This window comes from Siniperca chuatsi, linkage group LG4 (assembly GCF_020085105.1).
Source record: "Siniperca chuatsi isolate FFG_IHB_CAS linkage group LG4, ASM2008510v1, whole genome shotgun sequence".
NCBI lineage: Eukaryota > Metazoa > Chordata > Actinopteri > Centrarchiformes > Sinipercidae > Siniperca > Siniperca chuatsi.
In genome coordinates this window covers 13,212,173-13,228,213 of record NC_058045.1, presented here as the reverse complement: position 1 = coordinate 13,228,213, position 16,041 = coordinate 13,212,173, and the positions used below count along the sequence as shown (strand labels likewise).

General features: G+C 39.8%; 1 long non-coding RNA gene across 4 annotated transcripts in view; it reads left to right on the top strand.

Annotated features, from left to right (window-relative positions):
- LOC122874640 overlaps positions 1–16,041 on the top strand; it is a 101,638-nt gene that overhangs the window by 9,787 nt on the left and 75,810 nt on the right. For 2 of the 4 annotated variants that reach the window (XR_006377650.1, XR_006377649.1), the window contains exon 3: positions 5,759–5,852. This is a non-coding gene — a long non-coding RNA (uncharacterized LOC122874640). The other 2 variants (XR_006377651.1, XR_006377648.1) reach the window with 2 other exon arrangements.

Here is a 16,041-nt window from a genome sequence, read left to right as displayed (position 1 = left end):
TAATGAGACATGATAACAGATCAACAAGGATACTGAACTGAGACAGTCAAGCCAGTTTCCTTCAGCAGCCAATTGTGAGCGGATCTTAAAGGAGACAGCATTTGGGAATGATACTTTCACACCCCCAGATAAAATCATAATGGAGCATGAGCCATAGACAGAGTGGGCAGTCCCTTTGCGTTGCATCCCTTCTTAGGTCCTGCCTAGACTTGAAGGTCCAATCTAACATCTCACCTCTGTTCCCAGCAGGCCTCACAAGGGTAGCACTGCCAGGGCAAGGAGGATTGGACTGTTTTAAATTGGGGGGTGGTCATGCGTTGTGCCTGCACTGGCTTTATAGAAGACACCAAAAAGAAAGAGAGGGTGAATGGTATTGGAGTGGGGGTGATCACAACTTGCATGTAACTGCTGTTAGGCAGGGAAGTCTCCTCAGAGACGCTGAGTCGCTGACCATAAAGGTGTGAGTCTGAGCCGTGGCCAGCCTGTTGCCTCATCTCCATGGAGACAGCAACATGGCACCCCAGTGGGCTTGTCTCTGCTTTGGCCTGGAGCAGTAAGAGGAGCACTTGGGGATGTGGCCTGGCCATCACCTGGGCTCCAGGGGACCAGGAGGCACTGCTCTGATGACCTTCAACAACCTGCCAGTCTGTCATCTCGGCATGGGGAATAACAAGAAAAAACTCAGCTAGGGATTTGTGTAGAGATATTGTTTACTGGGCCATTGTATCTTTGGAGGAGGCTCTTTGTTCCATTGGGAATGAACTATAGAGAAGGACATACTTTTCACAACTTGATATTCTAAAATTTCCTTTGCCTGCATTACCCTTTCATGTTAAGACAATATAGGGGATTTTAGACTATACAGTACTTTTGTACTTTGCTATTTTCTTATTGGTTAGTCAAATAGAAATATCTGACGGAGGAGGAAATTAACATAATTATACATAATTGGACACTATAGGGTGCAACTAATGATTATTTCCGTTATTGATTAATCTGTTAATTATTGTCTTGATTAGTCTTTGGTCTATAAAATGTCAAAAAATAGTGAAAAATGCCCATCACAATTTTCTGAAGCCCAAGTTGAAATCTTTGGATTTCTTGTTTTGTCCAAATTCCAATAAAATTCCAATTAAAGTTATATAAAACAGGGGAAAGAAGCACATCCTCACAATTGAAAAGCTGTAATTTACTTGAAAAACAAATTTTCAAAACAGTTGCTGATTAATTTTCCATTGATCGACTAATTGACTAATCGTTTCAGGTCTAGTGGACACCATCAGCTCATAATGCTAACCACATCAAGCTTAGGCTACTTTTAAATAGCAGTGCTGTACGTCTTTTGTGATTTTTGGGGTTATAAAGTAAAAATAACATCAGAAAAAAACGAAATGCAAAATGAAGAAGCTTGCTGTCATCTTAAGTTTCAGGGGTGTGGACACCACAGTAGTAAAAAATTCATCATGATTAGATACATAATCAGGAACATCAGAGTAATTCCTGTATAATGCTATAGACTATTGTTGGTATCACTGTGATAAATTATTGCCAAATGGGATCTCAAATCTTCTGCATTCGAGTGTAAAGCAGCGCTATCCAAACCATTCCCTGGAGACCCTTGTGTTGCATTATCTGACAAACCAATACAGGAGATTCTGTGGAAAAATCTGTGCTTTCTTCCTTTCAGCCAAAAAGAAAGAGGATTTTGAATGGAGTGGTGATTCTTTATGCAGAGCTGAGACGCGACACCTTCCAGACGGTGAGAGATGGCGAGCCCTAATAATACAGAGCTGTACAATGGTTCTGACAGGCGAGCAATAAAGCAATCAGGGTCCCAGGCATTCCAAATCTCTTTACCGCCCACCCCTCTAACAGACTGAGAGATGGGCGGCTGACCTGTGAGCTGTCAATCATGGGGGATACCTGCTGGAGCCTGATCAGGGAGAGCTGAGGGCACCAGTCCATCAGATCTGTTTTCACACTCCAGACACTAACATTGCAAGCATATCCACAGACACAAAAAACCCCACCGCCTTGCTCTTAATTAGGAGATGTGTTTTTGGGGGGTGTCGGACTTGTTTGGTTTAAATGGGTATGGGAGTGTCTTAGATATAGGAGGATAGTAAGTGGAATCCCAGTGAGACAGAGAAATAACCTTTTCCCTTGATTTAGGAATCAGGCATTGATCTGTCATGCTGTTTTGTACAAGCAAGAGCTCTTTCAGCATTGCTTCTCAGTGTGTGTTGTTCCACAGTGTGTATATGCGATAAGTGAGTGTGTGTGTGTGCGCGCGCGCGTGTGTGATGGGTGGTGGGTTGGAAGGGGTGGTGAGGCTTGTTCATTAGCTGTCTGTAGCCCATTCCAGCAAACAGATCACCATAATACTGTGGTTAGTTAATGGTTTTCTGGTGTTTACTCTAGAGTCTTTCTGTCTGAGGGCTGACTGCTAAAAACTCCTTCACTGTTTTCTCCTCCTTTTTCCAACTGCTAACTCCGACAATTGGCTTCAGCCAGTGGCTACGTCTGTGAGCAGTGTGGCCTCATAGACTCACATTAGAGAACTAACAGCAACATCACAAAAAAACATGCTGATATGACATTCTGTCTCACTGATGACTGGAATCATATTGGTTCTCCACAGCTAAAACCCAGTCTGTGACTGGGAATGTTCTCACAATAGGGAGTTATATTTTTGTGTTACCTCTGTCATATTTTAGACAGTTGATTAAATGTGACATTTTGAATGTTTAGATAAATACAAGCTACATTAACCTAAAAACATAAATAGAGACTGATATTTTTTCCAGTAGATCATTAAATTGTCTTCCCTAAGATATCACACAGATGCAATAAAAATGCCTTATCACATGAAACACATTAGACAACATCATTACAAGAGATATCAGGACATTGTTCAAAATTCCATCCAACACTGTGGTCCAGAGCAGATGTCTCAACAACTGCTGGCTGGATTGCCATGAAATTTAGTATATTCATAAATCAGTAAATTCTGTGACAATCCGTGATTAGATTGGGATATTTGTTGGACAAAGTTGGTCTCCCCAGAGGAGGAACCTTTCGGACGCTCCATGAGCTTTTGCCTAGCGACTGCTTCAGAATGTCATGCCAAATCATATATTGTGCAAGCAATTTTTTTTCTCATCATCGAATTAGGGGTAAATTGAGTTTATGTTGTAGTTAAAAGTCATCAGGTGGCCAAAACGAGGACTGTGATGCCAATGTTGCTCAGTTTGTGCTGAATCAGTAAGTCAGTAATGACTTGATTCCATGCTGAAAAACAGTGTTTCACTGCCCTTCTGGTTGAAGCTTTCAAGCGTATTTTCAAGGTATTTTCCTTATCCGAATCTAAGGATAAGGTGTCTAAGGATAGAGGTTTTTTTATGCTGCACACATTGTAAAGCCCCTTGAGGCAAATTTGTAATATTGGGCTATATAAATAAAAGACTTGGCTTGACAACACCTATTTATGTTTATACACTGTATATCATATTAGTATTAAATAACATATTCTGATTAGTTCAATATTAAATAATAAAAATAAATCACAAAAACCATAATATCAAATGACAATAGAATTGCAATCTCAAGTAGGTCTTAAATTGGAACCATAATTGGTTTCCTGTAGGAAGCTTGTTAGTGGAGCTTCACTCTGTTGTCTGTGTCCTGCACAGCCAAAATGCTAAAATTCCTCTACTAGTATAGTACCTTACTAATTAAAATGCCTACCAGTCCTGCACAGCCAATTGGAGCTAATAAGAAAGTCTAAATATGTTCTTCAACTGCATGCTACAGTTTATAGCCACCTCCCCAGTGGATCACCACAGGATGTTTTGGAGGAGCAAACACATTGATACCACTAATATGGAGCTCCTGACTGTAAAATATGTGCTGGTGAATACCAAAGCTCAAACTAACTTTACCAAATACACACAATGGATTTTGAAACTAACTTCAACTCTGTGTTTGACTGGCAGCATTGCTGATGTCTAAACATTTGTTAAAATATTTGTCAGTCACTGACTGGTTTTAAAATTACAACCCTGAAATCTTAAAATCTTTGCAAGCTTATGAGATGGCTGTCTTATGTGTGGAAAAGTAAACAGTCTATGATAGAAGATGAAAGGAGTGTATGTTTTAGGGGGGATTTTTACCTCTACATTATTTGACAGTGAATGATGAGTTTTGCAGAAGTCTTTACTTAAACTATCCCTCAGTGGTGATCTGTAGATTCCCCCCCCCCCCGCATCTGGGAAACTAGATCACTTCTGGGGACAGCAGCCTGAAGTCTCCAGTCCAAAGAAAGGCTTATCTTGTTCCTTCCAGATTTCTGATGTAATCCTTTACTGAGAACATGTATGTGATCTTCTGCAGCTGGAAGAGTGGCCCATATGCATTTTACATCACCCTTAGTTATTTTTGGGTCAGTGAGAAGCAGGATATACTGGACCATTCACAATCTGACATCACACTGAAGTCTGGTTGAGACAGGATTTTTCTTTCCATGCTACCTTCCACTGACAGGAATATCCTCAAACCACACTCTGTCTTTTAAATTTTTATATCATGCTGTATGACTAAATTTAGATGTTTGCATTTAATGTTCTAACCTGATGTCAAAACTTTTGGTTTGGTTTGCTGCCAACATACTATATGGTTCATTACATAAACGTAATTTTGCAAATTTCTTAATGATTTTTCTAGTTTATGTACACTATAATTCACCACAGTAACTTTGTTAGACAACCACACACAACTTTACATCTGACTTGATGCTGTAGTCAGAGATGATTTCTCATACTTCAAATGTGAGCCATTCACAGTGGAATCATACTGCTTTCTAAATATTATTAATGTTCAGAAATTAGTCTTGATGAAGTAGATCATGCTCTAATCACACTGGCTGTCATCTTGGTATAGTCTGCATGGAAGTTTTGTTAATTTTCCCATTTCTCAACTTAAGCATGAACATAGCAAAACAAACAAACCTGAAAGCCTTCCCCAACAACTTCTCCCCTTTATTAGCAGCTGATACATGGACAAGAGGTTGTCTTGGCTGAAAAAAGCAACTGCTGAGGCATTGCTGGACCTAAAGACCTTTGTGACCAATGGCGTGTCATCCCTCACTTTGTCATGTTTAACTAAAACCAATCCCCATTTAAAGCAGCATCTATCAGTGTTAGTTGAGAACAATGACAGATTGCCTTTCTGCAGCACTCAAAGCATCTGGATCCTTTCTCTACTCCCCCTCTTTTATTTATGGTAAACAGCCTGAATAACAGCTGGGCAATGGGAATTTACAAGTTAATCAATTGTTTGTTAGGAGCCACGGCGATGCCCCATACCCAACCATCTGCAAGTCAATGTTCATTTACCATGCTAATTTTTCCATAGGCAATAGCATATCTATTGATTTCTTTTTGAGAGATGAATCCACACTTAGCATTATGAAATGTTTCATATAGAAAATTAAATGTGTTTAATTTAGTTTGCAAGGAATAAAATGTTCGGTGTAACTGAATTCAGCTGGTGCTGATAAACTTGTACACATGGTGCCAAAACAAGCACTAAACTATCGGAGCAGTGACACTGTGGTCCGCATGCACATTTTCTTCTTCAGGGGGGATGTTCTGGAAGTCATATTAAGTTTCACACACTGATGGTGCATCTAGGTAAGCACTGTTTATCCTGGACACTTTGCTTCCTGTTAAAGTGAAGTTGCCTTTGTCTCTCCTCCCAGGTATTTGTGCCTGTGGCGGGGTCTTGGTCTTTTGTTCCCTACTGCAGCTCCTCTGCACTACAAGACGACTCCCATGCACACCAGCCTCAGACAGGTCAGTCACAAGTATCCCTTAACACGCAGTCGGCAGACCACATGATTGGCTCTTGCACAATGTCAGCACATTCACAGATTTTATCATCAGAAAAAGCTGGCAATGTAATGACTCCTTTTACATTTTGGTAGATATGTTAAAAAATAAGGGGAAAAAATGTGCTTATATTTTTTACATGTTTTTTTATAAATCAAACAAAAAGAGATAACAAACATTAGAATATCTACTTCCCTTTGCTGGTGACCCACCTATCCCCAGAAATAAAGAATAATATTTAATCAGAAGGCAAAACAATAGCACAACAATAGCAATCATTAATATGACAATAGAATTTTCAGAAAATCATAAATACACAATGGAGCAACAAAATCTTTGAGAACATGTAGAAATCTACTTTATTTGGCTGTGCTAACTTGGCAGCCTTGAACCAATGTTAGGATAGGGCACCATTTACAACTGTGCTGTGAGCACTGGTATTCACCTTTTCCAATTTCCCGGCTGCAGCACAGAAACCACACACTACTTTATTTATAATCCAACCAACCTCAGTGTGTAACTCTTGCCCCATACTCTTGCTCACATCACACAGTGAGGTCACTTCCCTCTGCACCTCCACCACTGCTCTTGCATTCCAACATGGCTCTAGGACAGCAGCCCAGCAAAGCTCTATACTTCTCAAATCACAAAGAGGCCCAGATCAGAGCCGAGCTGGACGTGAGCCAGGATCCAGGCCCTCACAGCCCAGGCAGCTGGGGCAGCCTATAATAAGTGGGAGACAATGAGAACTAACACACCTCCCACGCTTTGCATGTGGATGTCGATCCAGAATTGAAATGAAATGGTTTCATTGGTTTTCCACAGACCCCACCAATTATGAAAAGATATGAAAACTGCTGGTGATTTAGAGGTGGTTTAGAGTATATATACATTAAGAGTATATGTTTAATGTAACACACCTCTAAGTAATAGAGAATATGTGTAACTCAGTGCAAAGCTATAAAGAACAAAGAATTTATACAATACACATGACGGAATAAAAAGAGGCTTACTGGAGCTTTTGATTTTGCTGAAAAAAGTGCTGAACTATTTATTCTCTCAGGTCATTGCTTATGAATTTCTAGACCAACTTTTTTATGTTACCTACAGTTTTTAAAATCCATATTTAATTGCACCAGACTGAGTTTACTGTAAAAACTGGGCAATTGGACAGTTTTTCGTTTTCCAACAGTCATCAAAAACATGTATGTACAATTTTTTGTTTTTTTTCACATGGGAAACTAGACATATTAAAGGCCTTCTGTTTTAATGAATAATAATGAACAGTTCACTGTAATGTAGACGGCGGTGGTGCTTTAATGGTCCCTTGTAGCCTCTTAAGCCTCTGGTGATAAATCTCACACAGGCTCACTCGTATAACTAAAACCCAAACCTCATTCAACTTCACATCCATCAGTATTTGGCTGAAAGCGATGACAAAGCACTTTCAATTACACCAGTAACTGACTCTGGAAACAGTTCATAGCAGGGTCCAGGCTCGAAGACTAAGGGAAAAACACAAGGGGGGAGGGCAGAATGGCTGGTAGGGCATCCGTTTGACTCGTTCCCAAATAATAAAAAGGGTGGTGTGACTCGGTGACACAAGGGATGCCGCCAGCATCGCGAACCCAAGGACAATTCACCTATTTTGTGTGCTGTCACCCCTGTGGTCTGATTTATGGTTGGGACATCCTTCCTATGACCCATTCGTCCATCAGCTCGACACTATAAGGATACTCTGGTGATTAGAGGCTGAAGTATGAAAGCGTCCTCAGTCAGGGCCCTTGTCTAGTACCAGAGGGGCTTGCGCTACTGAATGGGGAGTGATGCAGTTGGGAGGGAGAGCGTTGCAGCAGCAGAAGAGTGCCATTCTTAACCCTGAGCACCAGAGGATAGAAGAGCTTTTTGAGAATCCATCAACTGTAAATGCTTCATTCTATAATGTTGGTGTTTTCTTTTCCATTTTGGATCCCAATTTGTAATTATATTATGTTGAGTGTGTGCTCTCTAAAAGTTAACATGGCAGTGTTTAATTGGAGTGATTTTACTCATAATTGCATGATCCTCTCTACCACTTTTGGCTTCTACTTTGTTTGAATAAGCAGGCTAATTTCGGCATCCATCCTCAAAATTAATCAGTATAGCATACTTAAAATTGAAGTTCAAAAATGAAATAATTGAGAAAGTGTAAATCTGCTTTGAATAATGGGAGCCTTATCCATCAACAAAAACAGCAAACCCAACAATGACAGCACCAGTCTGGGAAACATCTAATGCAACAGTATATAAGTGATGATCATTTTTCTCTCTTTTAAAATGCCTTTATTACATAAATAAAAACAGAGTCTGATCCTCCAGAGTGCATGATCTTTTAAAGCATCTCTGACTCAAGCCCCCCTGATGAAAGGCCCACACTAACATCAGTAGTCCAGAGCCTTTACTCTCTAACTTCAGGCAATTATGACACAGAGGAGATCTTTGCCTTTTGCACTCAAAAAGAAGAAGAAAAAAGGCATCCCTTTTTTCCAAGCTTAGTTGTAAAAATAAGCTTGCTCTCCTCAATTGCAGTCACCCCATGCCCTTTGCAATAGCAGCAAGGATGTATCGGAACAAGCCATGGGGCAAAACAAATCACTTGTGATTTTCAGAATTATAAAGATTTTAATAGCTGCAATGTTTCTCTCTCAGATTGGTCTTTATTTCGAGGAGTCAAAGTTTCCAGGGTGCCCCAGGCTTTTTAAAAGCAGTAATTGGCCAACAGAGAGACTTAGGATCTCCCTGAGTGATTGAGTCTATTTGTTGCTATGAACTTGAGGGTATCACTCTAAAGATCACAAGTCCAGGTTGTGAGTGCCTGCAACTTATCAAGCACAATTCAGTTTGCAGCCGTGGAAGTCAGACTACTTTTCCATACAGTTTTGTTTAAAGTTTTAACCTTTCTGTGGAACTTGATGCTTTTTTTGCTGATTAGTTATGTTTACAAATAATTCAGCATAAACTAAGGGGTTCTGGTTTGTGAATTAAAGACAGCCTTGAATTAATGCAGAATAATTGTTAGTAACTGTTATGATAAGGGAATGACTGTTATTCTGGTATGTAAGAAAAACAGTAGTACGTGTTGTACATCTTTGAGAAATGACATTGATTTTTGAAGTGTAAATCATTTTATTTCACTTTTTGCTTTCACTTGGTAATGAATCAGCACACCACTTTCTACCATACATATACGTTGCATACAGTTTTATTTATGTGTTAACAGTGCAGAGATAGCAATAACAAAACAAAAAAACAATTAAAGCTTTGCATGACTGTGTACCATGAGCTCAGTGTTACTAACACCACTGTGCCTCACAATAAATAACAAATCAATCAGAATTACCACTATACAAAAATGATAGAAATTGAATATCATGCACTCACTACTTAACAAGTCTTACCTCTTCTCTTGAGTGAAACTAAATACCTGGCTGTCTCTTAATTAAACAACCTTTCTTCACTTCTCAACTGTTTTTTAGAAAGTCAGGCAGTAAACAGTTCAGAAAGGTCAGCATAATTAGCCCCCCTTTCACAATATAAACTATCTACATTATGCTGACAATTTATGAAATACATTAAAATTGATTAACTGACTATTCTTTCTCACTCTGCATAGAGTTATATATAGATTGGATTTGCTTGTTATATCTGTTAAAATTTTACTTCACACATCTGCAGAACAACTCTCATGATGTTAAAAGCATGTGCTTTCTAACGGTTAGAAAAACAAGCCTGGCAGTAGCTAAGCTATATTAAGGAAATCCACCAGGGAGGCATAATCGAGTTTGACTCTCTACCGGTGGTCTCCTTGTTAGTGTTGTGAGTGTCAGAACTGACAGTGCAGGTAGCTCAAATGCCACTTAAGGTTTTAGCTTCAGTGGCTTTTGGAAAGAAATGACCGTGACCTGTGTAGCTTGAGCCCACATCCCACACCCTTTCTGCCTGACAGCTGCTCAATGGCAAGTGTCTGCCAGCATGCCGAGGGGAACGCTGCCAAGCAGCCGGAGATAGAGATGATTACCACATCCCTCTCTCCTTCTCAGCCTGCTCACTGAAAACTGATACCTACTAACAAACTGCTGTCAACATGTTAGCGAGGCAGAGAGAGTGAGAGCAATAGTATGTGCTGTGAGTGGGAAAAAAGGGAGAAAAAGAGATGTGTGGGAGAGTCAACGTGAGGAGTCCAAACAAGTTAGGATTAATGACAACTTTTTTCCTGCTGTTTCAGAGCTAACACTATTGTGGCAGACTTGAAGAATGCAATCAACAATATAAAGAAAAGGCTGGTTAGGCAGGCACTCACCTGCAGAGTGATGATCAAATGATGAATGTCAAACAATGTAGTCACAAGGTCACTAGTTTTCATGCTACTGTAGCTCATCATGCAAAATTATATCCATGTGCAGTCATGAATGAGACTGTAAGAGAAAGGACTTCTTGGGTGGAAATTACACTTTTTTTACTGTAACAATCATAATTTGTGCACAATGAATGCTACATTGTCAAGACTTTCTACTTTAAAGTTTTTACGGTGTTGTGCAGATATGCAAATCACTTTGACCTTTACTCCAGTCACTTGAAACATAGGTTTTCCTGCTGAGTAAAGAATGAATACAGCTCTTCCAGAGAAGAGTTATAAATGTCATTGTTTTTGAATGAATCCCCCACTGCGCCACTTTTAAGTGAAATAAAGGAAAAATCACAGCTGACATATATTTTTCTAATTGTTGCAGAGGGGGGACAGGAAGCAGCATGGAGTAGTTTGAATTATCGGTAATTAGAATATCATTGTGCTTAATTACAAAAGATTTTGATTTTGATTGTCTGATTTTCAGCAGAAGGCCTATTTTAGCTACTGTCTTAATACACATTTGTTTTTGAAGATTGGGAATGACAATTATGATAATGTGCATCCCAGCATGAAATATATTTGTCAGAGACAGGAAAACAGGACATGTTAAGTAGACACAATGCATATGTAGATTATTTGAAAAATGCTAATTAAAGACACAGTAACATCTATTTTTATGTAATTTGAAAATAAAGCTAATTTTAAATGGAAGACTATTTTTAGGGCACTACAGTGTTATTGGATTTTTTTTAATGTGTCATCTAAATTGTTCAGTTCTGTTTCTTAATCACCCTGCCAGAATGTGGGTTAAAAATACTTAAGTCAGGTTTTCATTTTCCTAGCTTGAGGTTATAGCTAAGGTAAAAGATTTCTGCTAATAGGAAAAATGTCAATTACTTTAAAAAAAGTTGTGTCCAGAGCATCATGTGGTTCAGCCTCATGCTATAATTGGGCTCTGCAGAGGTCGGTGATTTATTTGTTATTTGTTTGTTATTAAATGCCACAAATAAAATAAAATCAGGGACAAAATAAAACTTTCTACTGTAATTCACTCTGGAACTTTGTTGAGCAACAGGATAAGTATTTCTCTAAAAATCAATTTTCGAGAAGAGACAATGGAAACAAACCTAAGTGCTAGTTTGAACCAACCCCATAAGGCTTCCAGGGAAACCACAGAGCCTAAGAAGCACTTTATTAGCCAGCGGGGTGGGGGTGGGGCGTGGGGGTCAGAAGGACCAGCCCTATCATTGATTGAGGTTGGAGGATGCATCCACAGCTGCACTTTCTCTAAATTTCTAAGAGTAAATATGCACCTTTGAAGTGGGGGGTGCCTAGGAGCACTCCTCTGCACAGATTGTGTGGGTTTCTGTGGGGAGCTGTAGTTACGGGAAAGATCAATGGACAGGGCATTAGGGGGAAGAGTACACTACACTGTCCAGCCCTCCAGCCTACAGAACAACTCAGCAGCTCCTAGATGGCCAGTATTATTGAGCTCAAGGCAGTTTAATTCTCCATGCTGTTTTCTCAGGCTGATAAATTTCAACCTTTCCAACTGCAAAATGTCTTGGAGAAAAAGATGAAATATACGATGAACTTCATATACAACTATAGTTTTGTTCATATTGCTCTGCGCACCACATTTTTTCTTGACACACATCTGATCATGAGGAAATCTTTACAGGTTTAGAGAATAAATAAATGGTCCCTGGCTGAGCACTCTACTGTAGCATGGTCATTCTTGTAAAGTAATTTGTATTTATATACGTATTGGTGGACATTTTCATGTTACTTTTTTATCCAGTGATAAGCATACGGCTCTCCTAATTCAAAAATGTGAACATAAACCTGCTCCATGTAAATTTTCAAGCTTTTTAGAAAAAAAATCAAATAATATTTTTGACTGGAATACTCCTGTCTGCATAATTACTGACTGGAAAACTCCTGGCCACTTTGTGAAAGCATGGAAAAACCCATATCCTGCTCATTGTGTGGCTGGATATGTGTACTTGTGGCAGGCTTTAAGTGCATTATACTTGTGCTGAACACACAGCTTCCATATTGTGGTTTGTAAAGACTATGGAAAAGCCTTTTGGGGTAGCCACACTTCCAGATGAGGCTAATCTGCTCGTGGTTGGTACAGAGTGATGTGAGCAAAGATATTTAAGCCTGTTCTCTTCTACTTATGCCCTATAGTATGTCTCAAACTCATTGTTCATTAAATTCAAATATGAAGTTAACACAGTACTGAATATAAAATAATAATAGCAATTATACCCTGAATTCATTATTATATCATTAATTTTAATGTGTTTAGTACAGTAAATGCTGTGCTGTCCCCGAGATGAGGACAAGAGGACAACATGTGTCATCTCCACAGAGTGTCAGAGTGTAGCGCCTCTGCGCTCCCAGGTGTCGCCAAGGTTTGGCTCCACCAGGCTCGGAGATGCAGCCAGAGAGAGTTAGCATTTACAAGCCCTGTCACACTCCACAAAACACTGTGTCACTCAAGCACAGCCTGTGTGGCAGCTCTGGCATTAATGGAGACGTTGACATCTTCCGACAGAGTGTTTATCTAATACTAATGCTAAGCAACCAGATCCAGTCGCCCCCACACGGAGCCATCGAACCCCGCCGCAGACCTCGGTGTCTTGCAATCACACTAGTTTTCCCATTCGTCCCTCAAGACTTATAGAATTCATAACAATGGCTTTGCTGCTGCTCCGTTTCATGTCTGTTTATTTTAATCATTCAGCCAGATATTTCTTACCGCCATCCACCAGACAGCCCAACTGCCTCACAGATGCTTAAGACAAAGTTGAGTAGATTTACGACATATTGCAGGAAGCATCACCTGTGTATGCTGGCATGAATCTTCAGCTCAGGGCCTCCAACAAAAGTTGTTTACATATTTCTGCCACAGTGTTATTCTCTGACATTTTTTCTTGCAGATTTACTTCACTACTCCGCTCACACACGCACACAGACTGGCCCTTAGAAGGGGAGATTTAAGCTTGCGTTAAGGAAATGTATGTACATTCTGCATACATTTTTTAATACTTTATAAAGAGACATCTTTTAAAGAATTTTTTTTTTCTTGGAAATCACTCATATACATCATGTACTTGAATATTATCTTTCAATACTATATATTGTAAATTCTGTTAAAAAATAAGTTGTCAAGAAAACTAAAGTTGAAAATACATAACAGCAAACAGTAGTTTGTACTGTGCAGTATACAATGCACAAAAGGCTGCAAAAATTCCTATATATTACTATATGTATCAGAGACTGATGATGGGTTCATGAAGTGTATGGAGCTATCTTTAGAGGATTGATTTCCCATACTGCCACGCAGTTGGCTGCATTTATATTCCATGCCTGTGGCTCTGTGACCCCTGGTTCTCCTTTCATGTGGCAGGCAGAAGCACAAACCAGGATGAGGCAGAGAGAGAAGGCTGAGGGATAGCAAAAGGTGAAACCGTCTACAATGGGAGGGGGGCAGAGATTTTTCTTGTGGTGCAGGTTTCTAGGAGGGATGAGAGGACGGGATGAGGGAGTGTAAAAAAGCCGGTATGAGTTTGCAGGGAGCAGCGCGAACCAATGAAGCCATCATCTGACAGATCTGTGAGCGTTTGCACTGAGGGCGGGTTGGTGGTGGGTGGGCAGAAAGGAAGCTAGGCGGAGGGAAAGGGATCGGGTGATGGTGGGGGGTTGGGAGAGGGCATGACGGTGGCGCGAGCTGATAGAGACGTCAACGCCGCTTCAGTAATCTCACGACGGCTGGCCGCAGCGAGGGGCCATCAAGGGGCCCATGAGAGCAGAGGCATGATAGAGCAGACCACCCCAACAACACTAGCAGGGGGCCTGGCAGTATGGACAAATCAAAGCGAGAAGAAGTAATTTTTGAGAAATTACAGAAATCTCCATGGAAATTAGCATGAAACACTTTCTAATCTCTTGCTTTTCACCATGGACGATAGGGGTCAGTGCTTCAAGTTCTGCAGCCCCTGCTTTCTCTTTCTCTCTCGCCCCATCCCTAATTTCATTATTCCCTCTTGATTTTTTTTTCTCCCTCCTGCTTTTTATGTATACTCATTTTACAGCCTGACACTATGAAATAGCCCCTCCCTCCGCTCATATTCTTCAACCATTCATTTGCTTGAACCCTTTTCATAGACCACAATTAAACGTTTAGATTTCAAAGGCAAATCAAGGGAGAGCCAAGCCATGCCCTCAGAGTGACACAGGATCAAGCTGTTGGGTGCTTTGGAGCCTCAGATCGGGTGAATCCCCCAAGATTTGTCCTCTGCACCCTCCCTTTCGTTCTTGTGGTGTCTGTCAGGACTCAGAACACTGTTCAAATGAATAAGAGGAGTGAAGCACCCCGAGTTGTGACCATGTGGTTATTGGTAATCAACAGCATTTGCAGCAATACAATGACACCCTAAGCCATAATTCTTCTCATCACAATTGCTCTCAATTTCAACAATGCGGGACAAAACACACCTTAAGAAAATGGTGGTGGAACAGTATTGTTGCTGTGCATACTAGAATTTTAAATTGTTCTGCAGTTTGTTTGGGTCTTTTCATACTTTTGTTTAATTAGTTTTGATGTGATTTGCATTGAGCCCTTGCATTATAAATTAGATCAACGAGATTGTGAGGTGTTACCAGCAGTTTTCACACTGTCATCTTTTTAAAACTGTGGACAAGACCTGTGTTTTAGTATAGCAGCAACCTATTTTAATGTTTGAATACATGGAAAAACTATGCCTATATCTATCAAATATACAGAAAACAAAGTTGTAGTTTGCTCCCATTTTGCATCCATGGCAACACAGAGAGTGTTGTCCTCTTTCATGGTCGTGGTCATATCATCAAACATTGTACTAACAGAGCCGCTCCTGCTTCACTGAAGCACTTGCACAGAGAGCGAGACTTTGTTATTGTGCTACATGTAAATTGTTCCTCCTTGTGTGTTCTTTTCAAGGCCGGACAGAATATTAAACTTATTTGGGTAAAATAGGAAAAAAGAGGAACGTAACATTACCCCAGTTAATAAATACATGAAATTGTCAAATTCAGTATAAAAGAGTTATTGTGTTTTCAGATTAATTATTAGATAAATTATACATTTTGAAATGTTTTCCCATTGCCTCACTATTGGGAGACAGAAAAGAGAACGAGTTTCCAGAAAATTAAATTGAGGCATATCCAAAAGAGACCAGGGTCTCTTGAAGCCTCAGTACAAACAAGAGCCAATGAAAAAAAAATTAAATTGGGTCATCTTTCTGTCCTGTTGTACTGCAATATAGGAAAATAATTGCATTCAGTCACCATAGTAACAATTTATCTGAAGTTAACTAAACTAATTTTGTAATTTCATTAAGGATTTGCAGTTTTCATACAGTTTTTGCTTAAATTCATTGAGACATGGTCATGTTCAGAAAATGTAATTCTGGTTCTGTTGTCATTGTCATCCTGACATGTTGGCGAATCATTTTCCTGAACTTACAATGTCAAATCACTTCCACACATCCGTGCCTTATTAGATAAAGTTGCACACAAATTCACTAATAGGTACAGTAGACAAGATAGAAATAATGGGCATTAGGTCTGAAATAGTGGCATTTGATTAGCATTACATTGTATGCTGATTCATGGGGAATAGCTATAGAGTAACGGTGGTGGAGACTTAATTAGAGTGCTTGCAGACTTGGCACATTGCAGTGACAAGCAGTAGAAATGTGTAAGATATAGAAACCT